This window comes from Diabrotica undecimpunctata, chromosome 3, assembly GCF_040954645.1.
Source record: "Diabrotica undecimpunctata isolate CICGRU chromosome 3, icDiaUnde3, whole genome shotgun sequence".
In the NCBI taxonomy this organism is placed as follows: Eukaryota; Metazoa; Arthropoda; class Insecta; order Coleoptera; family Chrysomelidae; genus Diabrotica; species Diabrotica undecimpunctata.
The window spans coordinates 12,348,231-12,372,002 of NC_092805.1; the positions used below are offsets into that span (position 1 = coordinate 12,348,231).

Below are 23,772 nucleotides of genomic sequence, written 5' to 3' on the forward strand. Positions count from 1 at the left end.
GGTTATTTTTGTAAAAATTGCTGTGTCCTCATATGGACCACGTGGCCTGCGATTGTGAAATTATTACTAATGTTTAGTTGCGGGAGTGACACGTGTAAGATGTTTCAGTTTGTTACTTACTTCCGATGGGAGCGTATTATCGACTTTACGATTAAAAAAAGTTAATATTGCGCACAATACCAAACAACTCCGTTATTTAGAAGCAGAAAAGGCTGCCGGTGAGTTAGAGGAGTTTAGAAAAGTGAACATGAGTGAGGATTTTTCTGATTATTCCGATTCAACCGACAATGAATCTGTAGTGAAAAGTCTCAGAATATTTTTAAATGTCATAGTTCTGCGTTAGACTCAATCATATTTCTATTAAAATACACGGTAAATGTGTACGAGCCACGGACAAATGGTTGAAACGCTGATAAAACTTGTGTCCATTATATGTACACATGGTAGAGAACTAAAATTGCCTACACATTGCAGTTAAAGTATTAATCCTGATGGTATCCCGATTATACCTTTTAAACATCAGATTTAGATCAACAGCAGGAAAAACAACAAGTAACGTTAAAATAGAATTTCTACTTTAACCAACCAAGTTGTTTGCACTGGCAGGAAACCACGAATTTCGTAGAAAAACTAACAGCAAAAGTAGATAAAGGTCAGGAACATGAACGCAGGCAAACTTAATTACAATTGGGCTGTACGAAAAATTCATACTAAATCATTAGTTCTTCATCAGAAGCACCAAATATGACTTTAAAAGTGGCAACAGAAAAATGTCAACAAACCCCTGAAAACTCCTGGATTATATTTCGCCGATACCTATCCTAAATAAAGTTACATTTTCAAGGAAGAATTCTAGAGCACAAGCTGAGATTTTAAATTATCCAGAAAACATCACCAACCTACGAAACAGAAAACGACAGAACAAAACAATTAAGTCATTGAAGAGTGGACAAAATCCCAAAAGAAAGGTCACAGAAAAAATAGTAACCAAAGAGACTATCAAAGGAAATACCACAACCAAGGAACCTAAGAAACGAAAACCGTGTATCACTGACACCGAATTTGACTCATATCAATAACGTGGATTGGATTAAATGTATTAGTTGCCAACATTCGCTGCACGAAGACTGTTTAAAATATAAATCCATGTGTTATAATAATATGTGGTAAAAAGCAGGAGGAGTAACTTTATCATTTTACTCCAAGTGCCTTCGCCATTTCACTTTTATGCATGGTGAGTTTAATAAAAAGAAATATTGTCTTTTTTTCATTTTTAACGTTTTAATAAAACTATAGAACTGTTAATTTGTTGCCAATATGTTGCGTGGAAGAAGTGTATTTTTATTTAGTGGCTAAACTTTTTTGTTCATCATACCAACCTGATTTCCGTAGATAATGAACACCAGATCTATCGATGTCACAAAAAAAGTTGATTTTTTTTTACCAGTGTTTTGACCATTATTTCTACAGAGCTTGTAGATTTATCACAAATGGCTTAGACATTCTTCTGCTTTACTTCTTAATTTTCATTTGTAGATTTTGAATAATTTGATTTATTTATCTATTTATTTACCATGTGAAAAAAACCTAAAACAGGTTTACTTTTATTCTCAAATTGACGAATTACTGTATTAAAATATTATACCCTCCCGCACCCCCTTTGAATTATAAGCACCCACTCGAAAATTTTAAATAACAAAGAAGGTCGTATGGCACCTTGTTAGAAAGCAATTTTAGTCTTTTGTTCAGCAATATAAAATTTTTTTAGTTTGGTGCAACCATAACTGAGAAAATTGATTTTTAAGATGTAAAATTTTGATAATGTCTCTATCACAAAACTTTAGGTTGAATGAAGATAATAATGTCACATAATATTTAGAATGCATTTTTCAATATACTTTAAAATTCAATAAAATGTTCAAAACGACCACCATTCACTTCTTGACAATAACTGAGGCGATTTTGGAATTCTCGTACAACAGTTTGTACGACCTTGGAGTTTATTTTGTTAATTTTTTCCGGTTTCCTAATTTTTAAATCAGCAATACTGTTTGGTCTATTAAAATGTACTTTAGATTTTAAATAACCCCATAAAAAATAATCGAGAGGAGTCAAATCGGGGGATCTAGCCGGCCATTCGATCGGTTTACGTCTTCCAATCAACCTATTGCGAAAAATCCCGTTTAAATAATTTCTAACTATACGTGCAAAATGCGGTGGAGCTTCGTCTTGTTGGTAGTAAATAAATCGATCTGTCTCATTTGGATGATTAACATAAGGCAAAAATCTTCGTAATGTAGGTACTAAAAAGTTAATCAAAAAATCTAGATAAACCTGACCATCAACTGTGCCCCCAAAAAAATAAAGACTAATAATTTTATTGTTAATGATACCAACCCAAACGTTCACTTTTTTAGGATATTGCGTGTGAGTCTCACACATCCAGTGAGGATTTTCTCTGCTCCAATATCTACAGTTCTGTTTGTTAACCGTTTCATTTAAATGAAACGTCGCTTCTTCAGAAAAAACTGTTTTGATTATGAACTGCAAATCTGTGTTCATTCTGTCCATCATCATTTCACAGAATTCTTACCTTTTATCAGGATCATCTTCATGTAGCTCCTGAACCAACTCAACTTTGTAAGGGTGGTATTTTTCTTAATGCAAAACTCTCAAAATGGATGATTTACTTCATCATTGACGGTGGCAAGTTCTCGAGTTGTCTTATGCGAATTTTCAATCTCTAGAAGTAGAGTACAAGCTTTTTTTTCCTCAGTAAATTTAACATTTCTACCTGGTTTTTTAATATTTTTGAAATGTCCAGTATAACGAAACTTCTATTCAATTTTGCTAACTGTAGACTGCAAAACTTGTTAACCAGAGTATTTATTATTAAAAATTTCACAAACCTTCTTTTGAGTTCTTGTTTTATTACCACAACCAATCATAATTAAAACGTCTATTCTTTGATTCTCGGACAAATGAGCCAATACGTGCACAAATATTATACTGACGTGTTTTAGTAATTTTAAATACCTAAATGACAGCAGCCTACTAGAGGCATATCAATTGTTTATTTGGCTTTTTTACTAATATTTTATTATCTTCAAAGTTTTTTTCCTAATGTTTAGCAAAACAGATACGAAAATACCTGAATATTTTTAAAGAATATTTTAATAGACCCGGCAATATTGCTGATTTAAAAGTTAGGATACCGGAAGAAAATAACCCTCGAGGTCATACAAAATGTTGTACGAGAATTCCTAAATCGCCTCGGTTATTGTCAAGAAGTGGATAATGGTGGTCAAGTTGAACATTTAATTTAATTGTAAAAATCAATTTTCTAGTTATGATTGCACAAACTCAAAAAACTTTATATTGCTGAACAGAGGACTAAAATCGCTTTTCTAACAAGGTGCCACACGATTCCCTTTGTAATTTAAAATTTTCGAGGTAGTGATTATAATTCAAAGGGAGTGCTGGAGGGGATAATATTTTCATACTGAAAATTGTCAATTTAAAAATAAAAATCAACCTGTTTCGGGCTTTTTTCACATAGTATATAATAATGCTAAAAATGAATTTATTCTACACATATGGACCCGCATGGTAGTTAATAATTAAGATAAAGTGTTGTTTTATTTTGAAAAAAAGACTTTGGCAAATAATATGTTTTCATAACAATCAACAACGACACAAACATTTTTGAAATGACTACAAAGTGAAACCTGTTGTCAGCCTCGCACATTTTAGTAAATTAAAGTAAAAATAAACCTATACTGTTTTCTTTTTGTGCCGCATTTCAACGCAATGAGGTCAAAAATAAATGTAGTGTGAACTCAGGACAAGACTGCGAGAATATCAACAGAAAAATTTCAGTTCTGCTAGAGCGTCACGCAAAAGAGCAATTTGTGTTAATTTTAATGGCGCTGGGTATTCTATAACTAAGTAAAATTATTATTGGACTAAAATAAATTAGGGAAGTTTTCTTACTTCTAAAGTACGAAAAAGTTTTGTCTTTCGCCCGCACAATCAATCTGTAGTTAATGGATGTGTTGTGATGGATTACTGTAATATTTATTGTGTGAAATGGTAATTACTGCTTCAAAAATTAATGGAGCGCCCAAAATGCTTAAAATAGAGCAAAATTTATTAAAAATTACAGTACCTATAGAAAAGTCCAAAAAATATGTGTTTTGTTTTGAAATAAGATAGACAAATTGATTTAAAATGCAATCCTTTATAAAAATGGATATTTATTTAATAGAACGTTTTCGGAATGCCTATTCCATCATTAGTGCTGTTAATAAGAATACATCTGTAAAACCACTAACTGTACGGGTAGCAAATAAGTAGTTTAGCCTTCTTTTTGCATAAGAATATAAGCATAGATGGTATGAATCTACCATCAGCTCTCATGCAACATATTATTGTCTTTAATGACCCTCGTTTACTCTCACTAATAGTCTTTTATAAGCCCTCATAGTAAGACAAACCATATTAGTACCAATAGTAGAACAGACCATATAAACTCTCCAGTTTTTTATTTTTAAGGTTGTTATATAATTTTCTATTTGTTCTAAGTATCTCAGCTTCGGTCTTCCTCTTGTTCTTTTTCCTACTGGCATCTGTTTGAATATTTTGTTTTGTATTTCGCCTTCTTCCATTCTTTCTACAAGTCCTATCCAACAACGCAGCCGTCCTATTTTAATGAATGTTATAATATCCGGATCCTGGTATATTTTGTATAGTTCAGAGTTGTATCTTCTTCACCATATTCCGTTTTCTTTTGTGTCCTTATATATGTGTCGCAAGATTTTTCTTTCGAAGGTGGCTAACAACGTTTCCTCTCTTTTGTCCCGGTAAGTACAGGTCTTATTAGGGTCTTATATATTTGGCGTTTAATTTTTCTTGCGACGTTATCTGATCTTAGTTGCCTCATTAAGCCATGGTAACATTTATTTGCAATACATATTCGCCTCTTCACTTCCTCCGTAACATTATTATCAGACGTGACTAGGGATCCCAAGTATATAAAGTTTTTTACCCCCTTAATGTTGTATTCTCCTATTGTTATATTTTGTGGCTGCCTTATTTCTGCTTTTTTACTTACCTGCATATATTTTGTTTTGGTCTGATTGATTTTAAGACCACTATTTTGTGCAGCTCGTTTTATTTGGTTGTATGCCTCTATCACTTCTCTTCTTGATCTTGCGATTATGTCAACATCATCTGCAAATGCTAGTATTTGCACGCTTTTATTAATGATTGTTCCTCATGTATTGACTGTTGTGTCCCTCAGTATTTTCTCGAGTACGACCTTGAACAAAATGCACGATAGAGCGTCTCCCTGGCGTAGTCCCTTTTTCACATCTATTGTTTCCGTTAATGTATTTTGTATCCGGATTTTACTTTCTACTTTTAGAGATTCTTTTATCAGTTCTATTAGTTGTGTTGGTATATTAAATTCTTTCATTGCTTTTATTGAGAATTCTCAGTTTATATTGTCATATGTGCTTTTAAAGTCTATGAAAAAATGATGTGTGTCGATGTTATATTCACTTGTTTTTTCAAGGATCTGTCGCAGAACAAATATGTGGTCTATTATTGACTTCTGTCTACAGAAGCAACTTTGGTATTCGCCAACTATTTTTTCAGCGTGTGGTCTAAGTCTTTCATAAATGAAGTTGGACCTTATTTTGTATGCTACATTCAGTAGCGTGAATCCACGGTAGTTTCCACATTCTAACAGATTTCCTTTTTTATGTAATGGTACAATAATACCGCTATTCCACTCCGCTGGTAGCTGTTTATTCGACTATATCTTTGTTATCAATTCATGTACTGTTTTTTGTAGTCCTCCTTTCTTCAGTAACTCTGATACTATTTGATCCAATTCCGGTGCATTATTGCTCTTTAATTTGTCTACTGCTGCTCTAATCTCGGCTATTGTTGGTGAAGTCTTTTCTCCGTTGTCTGCTTGGTCTAATGGTATGTCAGGGTTCGTCTCTCTCCAATCTCCTTCAATCTTTTCCGTAAAATGTTCTGTCCATCTACTTAGTATCTCTTGCTGTTCTGTCAATATATTACCTTCCTTATCTCTACACATCGTTGTTCTCGGTTTGAAGTCTTTTCTGCTTTTGTTCAGTCTCTGATAAAATTTTCTTGTCTTTGTTGATTTACTTAGTTCTTGTAGTTCTTGAAGTTCTTTGTTCATATATTCTCTCTTTTATAAACCATATGAATTTAAATTTGATAACTATAATAGAGTGTTGCATGCATTGAACAAACTCATAGCTACTAAAGATAAAGTCACGTTGAGATGGCAGTGTACGGATATAGGATAACAGCGTTGCCAATTCTACTGCCATTGTAAGTTTTGCTACTTTTGTAAAATAAGCAGTGCCAAACTCACGGTAAACTAAGATATGTTTAGGTAAGCTAAAGTTGTTAATAGAAAATTCGTGAATGAAATAAATGGTAATAGTTCCTAAAATGCTTTTATACATAATACCGCAGTTAATAGGGAAAAAAATATGAAAAATATTCTACAGGTTTTTTAATGTTCTAAACGGTAGATAAGGGATAACTGATGATAATTCCTTGAAAAATTACAGCCAATTTTGCTTTGTTTATTTTTTAAAGAAAGATGAAGTTTGGAAAAAAATCATTTTTTTGCCTATTTTGTTCCTCGTGCATTTTAGGGAAAAATGTTTCAAATAAATGTTGCAGATCTTAAACAGTTTTTTAATTTTTTAGTTTGTAAATTAAAATACATAAACAAATGACTGAGATAATTGCAAAAAACCCCTAATTGAGGCCCCTAGAACACAAGGGTGTAAGTGCAGTTGCTTATCACTTAGCAACTGATATCTAACAACAGGCACGTACTTTTGGCTTCAAACTTTCTACATTAACAACAATAACACCATCAAAAATTACATGTCATTGAAAACATGCTGAAAACTGAAAAAGTGCTACCTAGGTTTTTAAATTTATATCGAACTTTGAACAAAGATTTTTCAAAACTTTGTTTTTGGCACTTACACCCCTTGTGTTCTAGGGGCCTCAATTGTGCACTAATTTATTAAATGTTCATAACTTTATTTTTTGCATAATGACGTCTAATATAACTACTTGAAATTATGTTGATTAATGAGTTATTTAAGTGTGCTACACTTCAACCAGATCAACTAAATATTTTATTACCTTTACTGAGAAAAGAATACCCCCGAAAAACAATTTTCAATCATCTTCATTTTCATAATCTAGTTCATCTTCAGAGTCATCGTTTAATGAAATTATAATAGGTTTAATGTCATCTTGAATGTTGTCTACTGTCCAAAAATTATTCTCCAATTTTATAACATGGTTGACGTAATTTTTCCAATGTCCATTGTTCTGTACTTTATCATAACCTTCATAAATCAATGTTTTAACGTCGTTTTGTTTGATCATATCTATTCTCACGACTATTCAAATAACCGGTTCTTTTTTTTTCTTATAGGAGTTACGAGTGGACCATTTTTACTTTCACTTCTATATCGGAATATCGTTCGCTCAGAGACTCTAGTCATAGCAGAAACTTCCCGCACTATTGTTGATACACTTTTATCATTATTACTGTTTGATAAATAGTTAAAAACATTTAACACTATTTTTTTGCATTCACTATTTAACAAATTACCGTTTTTGAATTTTATTACACTCGGGGCCATTTTGACACTGACACGACACAAACTGAAAATTCTTTTAATGACTCTCAAGTATTTACCTGAATTTATAATTGCTGGCATTAGACAATAATTTTGAATTTATAAATAGGTATATTTTTTTAATTCTAAATTATTTTTTAATGTCTGTAACTGTAAATGCAGGTAGAGAAAGTGTGTCATTAAAACGACATTAAGATCAAAAACGGATTATACAAATAATTATTTCATTTCCACGAATTGTAAACAATTTTGAACAGAAGATATAATTCCGAAAAGACCAGATTTCCGAAATATAACTTTCTATTTTTAAAATACCAACAGAAAAATTATATAATTAAAAAAATGTAGTATTTTTCCGTTTCACATTCATAAATATTTCCGAAATTATAATTCTTTTATAGGAGCCGGCCCATAACGTACGATTGTAGGTACGATTAAAAACTGACAACAATGTAGTTATTTCTGGCGTATAGAAAGTACAGGCCTATCTCTGGAACGCTGCCATCTGAATGTGAATTTAGGTATAGGAGAAAGGGAATTCACACTTGACTTCGATTCAGACAGACAAATTAAACGGATGGCGGGTTAGCTTGTTAAGTTTTTGTTAATAATTTATTTTAATTAAAGATTTACTAAAATGCAGAATATTGGTTTTTTTATTAATTTTGGTTAGATATAATTTTAATATTTAATAAGCCAGTTTAAAATATCCTTTTATAAAATCTATACAACAGCCAAAAATTAAAATGTTTTATTATATCATGTTTTTTATTTATTTCACGGATCTTCTTCTTCTAGTGCCGTCTCCACTAATGAAGGTTGGCTATAACCATTGCAAATTCGTCTCTATCTTCTGCTTTTCATAAGAGCGTCTGTATGTTTAACCCGGTCCAATCGCGAATGTTTTTTAGCCAGGATATTTGCCGTCTACCAGGACCCCTTTTTCCTTCAATTTTACCCTTCATAATTAGCTACAACAACTCGTACTTATCATCATTTCTAATTATGTGCCCCAAATATGCTGTATTTCATCTTTTAATGGCGGTCAAAAATTCTCTGTCTCTTCCCATTTCGTGCAACACCATTTCGTTCGTAATATAATCGGTCCATGTTATCTTCAAAATTCTCCTAAAAAGCCACATTTCAAAAGCTTCCAGTTTTCTCATTTAGTCAACATTAACAGTCCAGGCTTCGACACCATAAAGAAGAATAAAGTGGATATAACATTTTACCATCCGATATCGGATTGACAGATTGAGTCTTTGGTTACTCAGAAATTTCCTCATTTTGAAAAAGGCTGATCTTAATTGCTCTATTCTTGAGCAAATTTCTGATTTCGGATTCAAACCGCAATCCAGACTCCTAAGAATTTCATTTTGTTCACTTGCTCAATATCTTCATTTTTTATCTGGATTCTTGTAACGACTTTGCACCTCCTACTGATAATAACCATGGTTTTTGTTTTCTTTATGTTTATTCTTAAACCAAACTGGTCCCCAGTATTACAAATTGTGTTTAGTAACGTCTACAGGTTTGTCTCACTTTTAGTGATAATGACTGTATCGTCAGCATAACGAAAGTTATTTATATTTTCACCATTATCTTGATCCCTTCTGTACAGTTTTCAAGTGCTTGCGTAAATAACTCTTCGAAATATATATTAAAGAGTAACGGTGAAAGTACTCAGCCCTGTCTCACTCCTCTACTTATCTATTGCGTATCCGTGCTATTTCCATCTAATATTACTACAGTCTGTTGGTTCAAATAGAGATTTCTCAATATGTTAATGTCATTTTTGTCGAGTCCTTTTCTCTTCAGACATTCCATGACAAAGTTGGGTTTAACTTTGTCGAAAGCTCTCTCATAGTCTATAAACGCAACGGAAAGATCTTTTTATTGGTCTCGACATTTTTGGGCAAGAGTTGTGAAACTATACAGAGCTTTCACTGTTCCGAAGCCGTTACGAAAGCCAAACTGTCTATTACTCGTATCCGCTTCGCACTTTCTGAATATTTTTGCTTGATTGCTTGAAGTTTAATCAGCTTGATATGAACTTTATCTGGCCCAGGGGCTCTGCCAGATTTTAAGTTATTTATAGCATTTTGGGCTTTAAAAGAATACGCAAATAAAGATTTTTAAAAAACTTTCTTTTATTTATTAGTGAACTTCCAAAACTACTGTGGATACTTAAAATGGAAAAACAATGTGTAAGTTTTCCTGTAATAACATACCCCCTGTTTTTTGCTTTAAACTACACTATAATGCATGAATTTATAGATCATATTAAATTCGAAGCTTTCATGACAGTCATGATGTACCAATACAAAATGCGCGTATTTAGAATACCTGTAAGCTACACGAAGCTCATTAATATTAACGAGTATATACATGAAACAAGAAGAAATATTTAAATATGACAGAAATGCATAAATAACATCTAAAAGCAACACAACATCCCTGTTAGAAATTTAATTAAACAAAGAAAGCCATCATACATCAGAGGTCATAAAGCCCATCCAAAGAATAAAAAATATGATACTCCAAACATTACCAAAAATATAGTTTAACCGTTATGTCAATACCCAAGTACCTGATACGGGAGTCTATACCCGTGCTACCCAGGTACCCGGCATTGTTTCGGTAAACTTCGCTTGTACATTCCGAAAATAACAGACAATTGGGATTTTTCTTTGTTTGCTATCAGTATTTATTTAACTGTGCTTACAAGTTGTTAATATTTTTGTGACTATATGCGTGTTTTATGTTGTAATTACTTGTAATAATGGCAAGAAGAGAAGTGAGTTCTAGCGAATTTAGAAGGTAAGTTATTACTGTTTATTTTTACAATGTTTTATACATAGATCATTCAATTTTAGAATGACGTATGAAAAGCAACAGAAGTATATAAGTTATACTTGCAACAATTTATAGACGATATAGATGAGGAAGTAGACAAAAATATCGAAAACCAGGAATCAGATGAGGACTATGTTTCGCAAAGCAAACCGGATGGAGATGAAGCTTCTGACGTAGAGGACGTTTTTACTGATATTAATAATAAGATTGAAATCGATACCGACGGCGACGATAGTAGTGATGAAGATTTTGACGATTTTTAAGAAAGTTCTTCCCAAAGTGATGTTCTGGTTGCAAAAGATAAAACGATTTGGCAACGAAAACCGTTTACTGCAAGTCGAACACTGAAACGTAACCTTTTGCGTGAAAAAACGGGCCCAGTACATTCTACTAAAACTCTTTCGATTAGAGATACATTCAAATGTGTTTTCAGTGACGTAATGTGTGACATAATTATACGCGAAAAGAATCGAAAAGCTAATAGCGTTTGTGAAAAGTATAATGTTGAAAACCCCGACAAACCTCACCCAAGTCACTCACAACAGAAGAATTTGATGCATACTTAGGTATTCTTATTACAGCAGGAGTACGGCATTCAAATTCAGAGCACTGGAAAGATTTATGGAAAACAGACTCTCATCCTTTATACCGAGCAAGTATGGGCATAAATCGCTTTTGGAGCATCAGCAGATTCTTACGGTTTGACAATGACAAAACACGTGCAGAACGTTTGCAAAATGATAAAGCTGCAGCTATTACAGATATATTCCATCTTCTCAATGATAATTCACATCGTAACTATGTACCGTCGGATTCTCTTACTGTGGATGAACAGTTATTTCCTTTTAGAGGTAGGACACGTTTCACGCAATATATGCCAGCAAAACCTGCCAAGTATGGCATCAAGGTTTGATGGGTTTATGACGCCAATAATTCGTATCCACTTACTGGACAAATTTATACTGGAAAAAATTCGACTGGACGTGAAACTAATCAAGGTAAACGCGTAGTAAAAGATTTGTGTTACAGATACAAAAATTCTGGACGAAACATAACAATGGATAATTTTTTCACAACTTCCGTCATAACCTGCCAAGATTGTCATTTCAATCAGTTGCTTTGACAAAGTCCTCGTAGACATACCGTCTCAGGACTTGCAACTTAATGTAGAGTCATATGTCGCCATGTTACCAATCCAACGGTAACTTTAACATATTAACTGTAAATTAGACATAATGTAAACTAAATTTCATTTAATAATTTTTAAAGGGTTTTTACCCACATATTTAGTGGCTACATCCATGTATTAACTAGTAAGTATTAACCACATTTCACATTAACCTTAGTCAAAACTTAAATTATTTCATGTTCTTTTTAATTAAGTGTTAAATACTATTTTAGGACACTGATGATGGAATACTTATTCCGAAAACGTTTTGTCAATTCAACATAGCCCAACTGGGTTTTTTATATACCTTTTTATAAAGGATTTTATTCAAAAATTTTTTAATATATGGTATACAGCCAAATACAGGAACTTTGTTTCCTTGTGGATTTTTCACAACTTTTCCACTAGCCCGTCTCCCGTTGTCTTGGAATTTATCATTAGTTGGTACTTTGAAAAGAAACAAACCATATATTCCACAAGAAATGCTGCCTTCGCCAGAGCGTGAGCCTGAATCGTCATTACACGGATTCAGTGCAGATCGTGTTACTATTTGTTCATATGTACCAAAAATAAGCGTTATCTTGCTGTCAACAATACATGACAACGATAATGTAAGTGGCCCAAAAAATAAACCTGAAATAATTCAGTTCTCTAATACAACTAAAGGAGGCGTAGACAACATGGACAAAATGGTTTCTCATTATTTCACTAAACGCAGAACTTTGCGTTGGCCAGTAGCCTTCTTTTACAATATCCTAGACGTAGCTTGCCTAACAACCTATATAATTTATACAGAGAATAATCCACAGAGTTCTACTGAAACCAGTAAGCGTAGAATTTTTCTACAAGACTTATTGAAACAACTAGTGATGCCTGCAATTTCTGCTAGATCTAAAGTACCAAATGTATACCGAAATTTTTCATCAAGGTCAGGAATTGAGTGTATATTAGGAAAACCTCTACCTACAGATTCAAGTAATACTGCAGAGTCATTACCACTTCAAGATTCCACTGGACGCCTCAAAATTGTTGGAAACTGCTACATTTGTATGTTTTTAGCGAAAAAGCGGCTAAGAAAGACACGAAAATCATGTAATGTTTGTAATCGTCCACTATGTAACGAACACTCAGTAAATATAAGTAAGTGTGGACAATGTGTTTAAAATGTAACTTTTATTTACGTTTCCATATCACTTTTATTATAAAAAAAACTAGACAGAGCTTCATAATTTACTAAACATTAGTGTTACCCGGGTGCCACGGGTGTGGACGTAATGGTGTAAAAACTTTGACAGGTAATTTTAATATATTATATGCATTTTTTTCTTTGGTTTTTATTATAAATCTCTTCGTTCTAAATAATTTTAGGAATAACTAGAAGCTCGAATAAAAATATTTATACTATCGTCAATGATTCAGATAAAACAATTACCAAGGATACCCAGGTACCTGGGTATAGACACAAAGGTTAAAACAGGAAAATCCAATTGAGCCAGACAAACTTTTAATGACGTTTTCCGCCAAAATATTAATTTTTACCTCAAAACATCTGCATATTTTTTACTAATTAATTATAAAAAGAAACGCTAATTGTAGGATCAACTCCCTGAATAGCTGGAGCTCAGAATTAGTTAATCTCTTTTCAGCTGGTTTAAATCGTCTAAACCTTTTAACTTCTTTTCGTCTCATTGGGGATTTTATTTAAACTGGTAATTTTAAAAAGTGGTTCTGTGCATTTTAGTTTTTATCGATTATATTGTTGGGAATAAAACACGATTATAATGCAATTTTTTATGTAACCTTGGCAGCCCACATGTAATAGTCAGCTAAAGGAAGTCTATAGTAGTAATTCTAATTATCTATTAAAATAGCTAAACTTTTTAAATTTTTAAATTAATTTTAATAACAGTACATTTATGGACCTATAAAAATATAACCAATTTTTAAATTCTACCAAATACGTAAAATCTAAAAAAGTATTAAAATAGCTGCTAAACATCGGCTAAATTATCACAAAAATAATATTAATTATTGCTAATTACATAAACAAAGCAGATATACGATTCTCCGCATTTTAAATATTATTTCAGATAGTTTTACTTGTTATAAACTAAATCTAACTGATTTTTCTCACCCCATGTAAAATTCACGTAAACAAGAATCAATTTTTGGTTATAAAGTAACAACTTTTTATAACATTTACCAAATTCAAATATAAAACAATCTTTTGCAACTGCCACACATCAAAATGTACCTAAATTTCTATCCAAAGCACAATAGTTGTTTTTCCTGCGCTGGAAAATACAAAGTTGGAACAATATTTGTTTACAGTTAATATTAAAATATAAATAAATATAATTTGATAGTATATTTAATTATTATATAAAATAAATAAGGTTAAAAATACTAGTTGTATTTAAGTATATAAAATTATTTTTAAACGAGAAGTGTCACTTAGATCAAAATTTAAGCACACAATTTAATATTGTTATTAATTTAAATATTATGTTTGAAACCGAGTTAGATGACTTAATTCGCCAACGTCCCAGCCCTTTTATACTGGCTGGAGACTTTAGTGCCCATAATACTATGTGGGGCTCAAAGAAAACATTTGGTAAAACAAAAACCGTAGAGACCGTATTGAGTTGCAATAATACTTGTCTGATGGATAGTGAAGCCAGTACATTTTTTACATCGCCTCAGGAACTTACTCTGCTATCGATCTAAGCATATGTGATTCCAAGTCTGCCGATTCGCTCTCATGGTATATTTTAGATAGCTTATATTATAGTAATCACTTCCCGATAGTCATAACAAATAGCAATAAAAATTTTTGCACCATTACTAGATGGAATATCGCTTTACCGGACTGGAATAATTTTCAGACTAACCCCGAAGATCATATCTTATTACTTCAACAATGTGAAGATATAGACGAGACAATAACTGTCTTTAATAACTGCATTATTATGTCTGCAGAAAATCATGTAAAAAAAATAACAATATACCCCTCTAAAAAAGCAGTACTGTGGTGAAATTCAGAATATGAACTAACTGTACGTCAATGTGAAACGGCCCTCAACAGATATCGAAAAAGAAGAACTCAAGAAAACCTGATCTATTTCAAAAAGCTAAGAGCCAAAGCGAAATATGTCCTTAAAAAAAGCAAAAAAGATTCGTGGCAAAATTTTGTTTCTACACTTACTAGTGATACTCCACCATCTCAAGTTTGGACAGAAATAAGACAAATGAAAGGTCATAAAACTTCTCCAAAAATTCCAGCAATATCATTAAATGGAAAAGTTATAACAGATAACCAAACAATTGCTCAAATTATGGCTGAAAGTTTTGCATGGGAATTCAGGTCTGTAGTCGAACAGATTAAAAGTCCAAGTGACCAGAATATACAAATTCCTCTTGCTCCACAAATTACTAGACACGACATTGACGTTATCAACCTTCCTTTTACACAAGAAGAATTAGCACTTGCACTATTCTTTTGTACGAACTACGCCGCTGAACCAGACAATATCCCAATTATATTTTTATCGGAAATTTATTTTATTCTAGCCTTGCAACACTGCTACATCTTTATAATAAGAAATGTCACACTCAGCAATTACTCAGACTGTGGCGTGAATCAATTATCATACCAATACAAAAATCTGATCTATCCTCAAACCTAACAAAATCATACATATCTATCTCTCTAACCTGTTAATTATGCAAACTGTTTGAGAAAATGATTAATTCAACATTAACATGGCTTCTCGAAAAATATGCAATAATTGACGCAGCGCAATCCGGTTTCAGACGTCACCGTTCAACCCTTGATAATTTATTGCTATTACAAACACAAAGAGCTTCCGCTATTTCAAATAAACAAGATCTGATCACTACTGTCTTTGATATAGAAGGAGCTTTTGATACTATCTCGCGCCAAGCCATCCTGGAAAAGCTTTGTCAATACAAGATAACAGAAAATATTTACTCCTTTATAGAAAACTTTTTACAACAAAGAACGTTTAAAGTGAAAAAAAAAATGGGGAAATTTCGGCGACATTCAGGCAAAATAATGGAGTCCCACAAGGTTCAGGACTCAGTACAACTATGTTCATTCTTGCAATAAATGATATTTGCTCCAGTATTTGTCCACCAGTCAAGCACTTAATATACGCAGATGACCTTATTTTATATTGTCGGGAAAAAAGTACAATTGCCACATGCAACGTGCTCCAGGCCGCTGTAAATCAACTTAGCGAATAGTCCAAAAAAACCGGATTAGCTCTTTCAACCACTAAGTCGAAATTAATACGGTTTAGCTGAAGACTCTGCAGCCAAAGTCCAATTATCACCTTACTGGAACTCTATTGCAACTAATTACTCATCACAAAATACTTGGTTTAACGTTTTACACTAGGCTAACTTGGAAACAGCATATTAGTGTAGTAAAGAGCAATACAATGAAGAGACTTAATATCATCAAGGCACTATCAAAGTAAACATGGGGTGCGGACGAAACCATCTTACCTAATATTATATAGAGCTTTAATCCGCTCAAAACTGGACTACGGTAGCTTCATATACATGTCTGCATCAAAATCTGACTTAAAGCTACTAAACTCATAGACAGTATTTTCTGCGAGGCTAATGAACCACTTCTCTGGATTCGACGAGAGTATCTTCTTAAATCTTACTTTGCTTCCGTATCCGCAAATTCATCCAATCCCAGTCTACCATTTAATAACTTCAACATCGCTTGTGGAGGCCCCGCAAAGGATCCAATCAATAATAGACATCCAGAAATTAACTCTAAGAAAAACCATCGACCTTACTAAAACACATCCCTTTCTAATCCCGGATACTCCGCCTTGGAATAGACCAATCCCACATTCAATCACTTCTCTATTAGAATACAGAAGACATGAAACCTCAAACCTTCTTATAAGGCAACACTTCGAAGAAATCATAAGCAAGAACCAATTTCAAAAAATTCTGTATACAGATGCCTCGACAAGGGGATCAGGCGTTGGATGTGCCATTACCACATGTGATGAAATAATAGAATTATCTTTTTTTCACCGAATTTATGCAGCGTATTCACTGGAGAACTTTATGGGATACTAAAAGCTTTTAAAAAACTAAGAACAGATGATAAAAACCAAGCAATATGCACAGACTCCCTTTTGTCACTACACTTGATAAAAAGTCTAGCCTCTCAGCATCCTTTAGTTCAAGAAATCCATAGGATTTACAGTGCACTCGCTTTTCAAGGTGTATAAATGTCACGATCATCTGGCTACTATCCCTTATCAGCATCCCCGGTAATAAAAAAGCAGACCAAGCAGCCAAGCAAGCTTTTTGTGTACAACTCTTCTAAAATTTCAGAGAGACAGAAGTGGAAATCTTATGAGGTAAAAGTAGTTGTTAGTTTGTTTTAATATTGCTTATATTTCACATATTCTGTGATTTTCTTTTCAAATTTATACTATGTATCTCTTATGATTTTTAAAGATAATTTAAAATGTAATTGTGCTATTGGTATGTTAGGATAAAATTATTGATTTAAATTAAAATAACTCTAATAAAAATAACAACAAAATATCTTGAAATAAAGAAAAAAATAATTTTTATTAATATTAATATAATAAAGTTTTATTCAAACATAATATAGCCTTAAAATATGAACTTTGACAGTAAGTATCTTAATACTTTGATATTCTTACCTCACAAATTCACTAACAACAAATAATACCAATAACACAGAATGAATGTCCATAAGAAAAAGTCCTTATTTATTCTGCAAATATTAAAAAAAAACAATATTTTCAACTTCTTATGGAAGAAATATACGTAAAACAAATTTGTTTGGAAACGTTTTCTAAGCCCCTCCCAGTGTGACGTCAACCTTAGGTAGTCCATTGTGCCACTTGTTCGCATGTTTACAACCAAATACATTTTTGTTTGTTATTTACTGCTTTAATTAATTAACCAGCTAATTTTATATTTCCTCAATAAACAGTATTATTTTAGTGAAAGTATAATATATTATTAGGAAATACATTAAAATTTCTATATCTCAGTTCACTTCACTAAATATCCTCCTTTATTTCATTGTGTTTATTAAGTTACCGAGATAGTTTGGTATGACTGTAGACATAAAGTGCCATAAACCCAAATATAATTTGACCTAATTGGTGGAGTGTATTTCATAGGCCGCTAGTTAAGATATTACAGAGGGTCTTCGTCCAGGGCTTAATTGAATGTATTTCGTGTTTATTGTATTTCTGAAGCTGATGGAAGTATAATCTGGAGTAATTAGATATCTGGCCATCTTGTTATGATGTAGAATTAGCAGATAGATAGAGTAATAAATAGATTTTTAATTTGGTGATAATTTATTAAAAATTGCTGACTTTAGAACTTTTAGATGTTAATGTTTTGGAAAGTATGTACTATTTCTTTTCATATTTTTACTATTAATATTTTTCTTAGTGTACTATAATGTGATCTAATTTAATCCTGTACTCTATCGACTCTGTTAAAATATATTGCTTCCTGTTATTTCGTAAAATTGTTAAACTGGCTATCTCATCTATTATGTTTTAAGTACGGAGAATTTGGCTTCTCTTTTGTATTTTGGGTCACAAATATAGAAACAAGTGTACGGTATCGTATTACCAGAACAATTACCGCAACACAATAGAGTGATTTGTTGGTGTACCCTCTTGGTATACAGACCACACGCAACGGCTAGAAGGTTCTTTTCTGACCGTCTTAAGTCTCAACTCAAATCACTTCATCCCAAGACAGCGAAGCAAACGGACCTAGTGTGTGATAGGTTCTTGTCATCTAGCGTCGGCGAGTGCCCCGACGCGGTACCAACGCTATTCCACTGGCTCAGAATAATACGACTCCAATATTTCAGAGGGTAAGTCTATATTCTTTGTACAAACAACAATAATGAGTATGGCTAGTTAATTTCGTAATTTATTGACAGTTGTATCTGCTATTTTTCGCTGATTTATTTACCAACAAAATATTGCATTTTTACTTTATAATTATTTATCTAATATCATTTAACCAGCGACCTCCTAAGTTTTATACAAAACAATGTTACTGAAATAAAGTTACTTGGGAAAATTTGAGCTGTAAAATAAGAGATTATAATTTCAAAACAAAAACAAAAGGGGTAAATATGAATGATTTGATAACAAATATATGCTATTAAGGAAAGAGAAAGAACTAAAGTAACAAAGCTTTAAACAGAAAAAGGAAAAAGCCAAAATAAAAAGAAGAAAGGTAGAGCTAGTCTATAAAAAGGGAGAAGACAAATATATTAAAAAAAATTATGTCACTAATACCACAGAATACACTACCCACAAAGAAGCGAAACGAAGGGCTTTTTTATAATCCAAATTTCTGTGTTGTTTAATAGTAAAAAATAGAATAATAGTGTTATACATATGTTAGTAATAAACTCATTGTGATGACTGCAAGCAAAGGAGGATTTTCTTATGTTGTTCGTGGATGCCCGTCTACATCTAGTAAAGAAATAAGTCTATTTTTAATACCAAGCGATCGTAGCAGGTAAACAAATTAAATTTGAAATTCAAACACGTTACAAAAGTTAACTGAACTTTAATTTATACTTTAGTTTAATACACTTTTTTCTACAGGTAAATAGGGAAGATTTTCTTTCCAGGCATGTGAGTGAATGGCATAAAAATTATAAAATGTGCGAGCAAGATTTTCAACCACAATACATGTCAAAAGGAAACGAAAGAAAGACATTATATATGCAAGCACATCCTACAATATTCTCGCACATCCAACATTCATAATGCACAGAATAACCATTAAAGAAAGTCATAAGGCTCGAAGGTAGGTACAGTTTATTTATTCACAATTATAGTGCCCCATAAGACCACACAGGAGTAGCAATAGACTGCGAGAAACTTGTTCATGTTTAAAACATAAAAAAGTTCTCATCAATGATAGAGACTTTCTGTTGGATTAAAGAAATGACAGGAAAATGGTTATAGGCGGTGTTGATAAGAAAGAAACTGCCAGATTCATGAAACGACAGCAGAGAAAAATAAAAGAATCATTGAGGGCAACAAAAAAGTTGTGTGTTACTCAAACGACCAATTCTATGTTAGCAAATTGTAATGAAGAAGCAGTGCTTGACTCTTTCTCAACAGAGACACCGTCGACTTTCACGTTTAATAGAAATACGTTGCGGTTTCCAGTTGCTAAAGTCAGTGATAGATACGGTTTATCGATGCAATCTGCTGCTGCTGTTGCTTCTGCCGTTTTGGTTGACGTGGGTTTGGTTTCTACCGAAGATCTGACACTGGTTATTAATTAAAACAAAATCCACAGAACTGTAAGTAAAGCCCGAAGATATGCTTCAAAAGATGTTGCAAGTATTGTTGTAAATAGCATTTACTTTGATGGACGAAAGGACGAGATCCTGATAAATGAGAAAATAGGGAATCGTTACCATCACAAAGAGATTTTGAAAGAACACATCTCATTGTTATCCGAACCCGGATCAATTTATTTGGGACATACAACGCTTAGTTGTGACACTGCAAATAGAATTTTTACTTCTATCAAATATTTTTTTGAGGGTCAAAGTTTGAATTTAGATAATGTAATTTGCGTTGGATGTGATGGAACTGCAACTAATATTGGCTGGAAGGGTGGTATAATTCAATATTGGGAGGAGTATTTGGAGAGACCGTTACAATAGTACGTTTGTTTGCTTCATGCCAATGAGTTACCGTTTCGTCACTTGTTCCTGACTATAGATGGTTCTACTTCGGGTCTTAGAAAATAATCCGGACCCATCGAAAAAAATTTAGTTGCTTATGAAAATAACCTCATCGTGACTTTTTCTGCTGTAAATGGTAATTTGCCTGACTTGTCAAAAAATGTGGTCAATGAATTAAGTACAAATCAAAAATCTCTATATGAAATATGTCAAGCAGTATTAACCGGTTTCTGTACTCCTGAATTGGCAAACCGTCAACCTGGAAAAATGGCTTACTCCACATGGCTTACTACTGTTAATCGTCTACTCAGACTTTATGTAAGTACGTTTAATCCATCAGAAAATTTACAATTGCTTGTAAACTATGTTGTTAAAGTATATGATCCGATGTGGTTCAGAATTAAGGAAAAAGCGTCTTTTAAGGAGCGAAGCCTATTTTTTAACTAATTATGTACTCTCGATTTCTACCCGAAAATCTAAGATCTGTTGTGGATACCGTTATCGAAAGAAATGCCTTTTTTGCCCACCCAGAAAACTTACTTGTGAGTATGTTGTTTGATGATAGAGATCACATTAGGGAGCTGCCATGGCGAAGAATAAAAAATGCTAGAGACACTAAAAATAGCGATAAATGCAGAATATTTAGAACACCAAAAATTAACTTCTCTGCTAAAGATTAAACCGATATTATTATACGACACAAATGTCAGGATTGCCAGGTTACAACACCGCTAGTTCTTCGGCATATTTCTACTGAGGACCTTTACATCATGGTAAAAGATAAAAGCTTGGATTTTTTTGACTTTTGATATTTGGGAACAACAATCAACAAGAGTGGGCGCACCGAAAAGAGATAGAGCAAAAAATCGTGAAAGGAAAAAGGGTGATAGGATGCCTAAACCCGATGCTATGGTCAAAAGAACTATCAAATCAAAGAAAGCATCTTCTCTTTAACTCCATCTTTAAAAGTATAGTGCTCTATGGATGCGAAACATGGCAACTTACTAAATCCCTTGAGCGACGCCTACTTGCATTGGAAATGGACTTCTGGAGAAGATCAGCTAGAAAATTAGGGCTTAATAAAATACAAAATGACCATATCAGAAATATAATGGGAGTCAAGTCAACCATCATTGACGAAATTCAAAGGAGACAACTGATCTGGTATGGTCATGTGAAAACAATGGACGACGACAGGCTGCCAAACCAAATTTTAAAATGGACGCCAAGGGAAAGAAGGAAGAGAGGAAGGCCAAAACAATCCTGGCTGGGCGGCATTCAGAAGGCAATGTCGGCAAGAAACCTTCACCCTGGCGAATGGAATGGCCGATGTAGCTGGAAACTGGGAACCGGAAGGCGGAGAACGCTATAAAAAAACCGGGATAATAATAAATTTTTTTTGACTTTCCCTGCCACACATAATCTGTGGAAAGATGTGTTAATCTGATTACAGAGGCCTCGCAGAATGTAACTAATGCTACTTCTAGAGATAGCTTTATCAGAACCAGGTTGGAGTCTCGGGCAAAAATGCCAAATTTTGGACACAAAAATAAGTTCAAAGTTAAGTTAAGGTCAAAAATAAGTTTTTTTTATCATTTTTCATTCATGAACCTTTTTCATTAATTTTGATAAGATATCTTTTAAATTTAATTTGTGTATTATTTGAAGTATATGATTTAGTATATGATTAGTATATGATAAGTATATGATTTTTGTAAAATTTACAAAACTTTAAAGTCTAGTAGAGACCTGAAGGTGACATGCTATCGTATTTATTTTACATTTTTCATAATCTCAGGAAAATTACGCAAATTTGGATACGTCTTGCGATAGTGTAGTCAAAAAAATTTTTTTATGCAAAAACGGGACACCCTACTATGTAGTGCAACTGTCATTCTCCCTCCAAAATTTCTGTCCTACGAACATCAAAGGTACCGACAAAGCTTTAGCTTGTGCTTATACACAAAAAATAATATACTAAAATATATTACACCGACAATCTTCTCATTCCCTCGTCGTGAAGTTTTGCATACTTTTCGAAACAAATTATAAATCTTATTTATAAATACAGCACTCACGAACTTTATTTAATTTAACAGTTGGTAATAGGATTTTAAGCACTGGGTATTATGTAAATAATCCATAACAGATTATTATTGGCACAAAAGTTATTTCCTGTCCAACGTCGACAAAAAATGGCTTCATTTATCTCCAATATTAAAGTAAATTGGATTTTGGCTCACACTTTCTTATAGCTGGAAATATGACTCACCTCAAATATGTATCAGTATAGAAATAGAGACAAGAGTTTCATATTAAACACATTTAGTAATTTATAGACATTAACTACCTATACGTATATATCCATGCTATAAATGTTTGATGCGTGGAAACTTTCGATGTTTTATATAAAGAACTCTCTTGTCCTGCATATGTTTGATATGATATAAGAAAAATATGTCCTTGGTCTTCTACAGTTAATATAAGCATTCGATAAAGCTTCTCAAACTAGATTACTTAACAAAATTCAAAGGTAGCTTCTGTATATTCATTTCAAAGTTTTCAGGCAGTAGATCCATCCTTATTAGTCAAAACAATGATTATCATTGTGCTATGGTTACAGTACATATTTATATTTGTACTATTGATTCTCTCCATCATAATCAGGGGATCCAATCAAAGGAATCAAAGGAAAAGACGTAATTGACAATACAATAGTAAGTAATTTATCGCTTTTTTGCATAAACTCATGCGTACAATTATGGATATTCACAGTTTTTTATGTTATCATTTTGTCTTGAAATTGAACTCTGCCTGTAGTAGGTATCATAGTAATTTTTAAAGGAATCTCGTATTGTTTTTGCCGACGCAACTGCATTTTTCGACTGTGCCCTTTCCAGATTAAAGAGGTAGCCTGTTTGCCTTCATTAGCCTTGCACGAGAACACCACTAGTGGTATCTTCTCTATTAAAAATCGTTTCTGTTAAACAATTTCTTGTTGTCCTTTTCCGTAAGAAATTATGAAGTGCGCAACACGCAAGAATAATGCCATCAATTTTGTCAACAGTGATGGCAATGGGTTGTAAAAATATTCTAAATCGTGCTGCCAAGATGCCAAACACATTTTCAACTACTCGGCGAGCCCTACAAAGTAGGTAACTGAAAATTCGTTTCTCATAAGTTATTTGTCTTCGTGAATATGGTTTTAGTAAATTTGTCATTAGCGGAAAAGCCTCGTCACCAATAAAGACATA

At 32.8% G+C, this 23,772-nt stretch overlaps 1 protein-coding gene across 7 annotated transcripts in view; it reads right to left on the reverse strand.

Annotated features, from left to right (window-relative positions):
• Stacl (SH3 and cysteine-rich domain-containing protein) overlaps nt 1-23,772 on the reverse strand; it is a 707,685-nt gene that overhangs the window by 464,339 nt on the left and 219,574 nt on the right. The gene's annotated exons all lie outside the window — the stretch shown is intronic.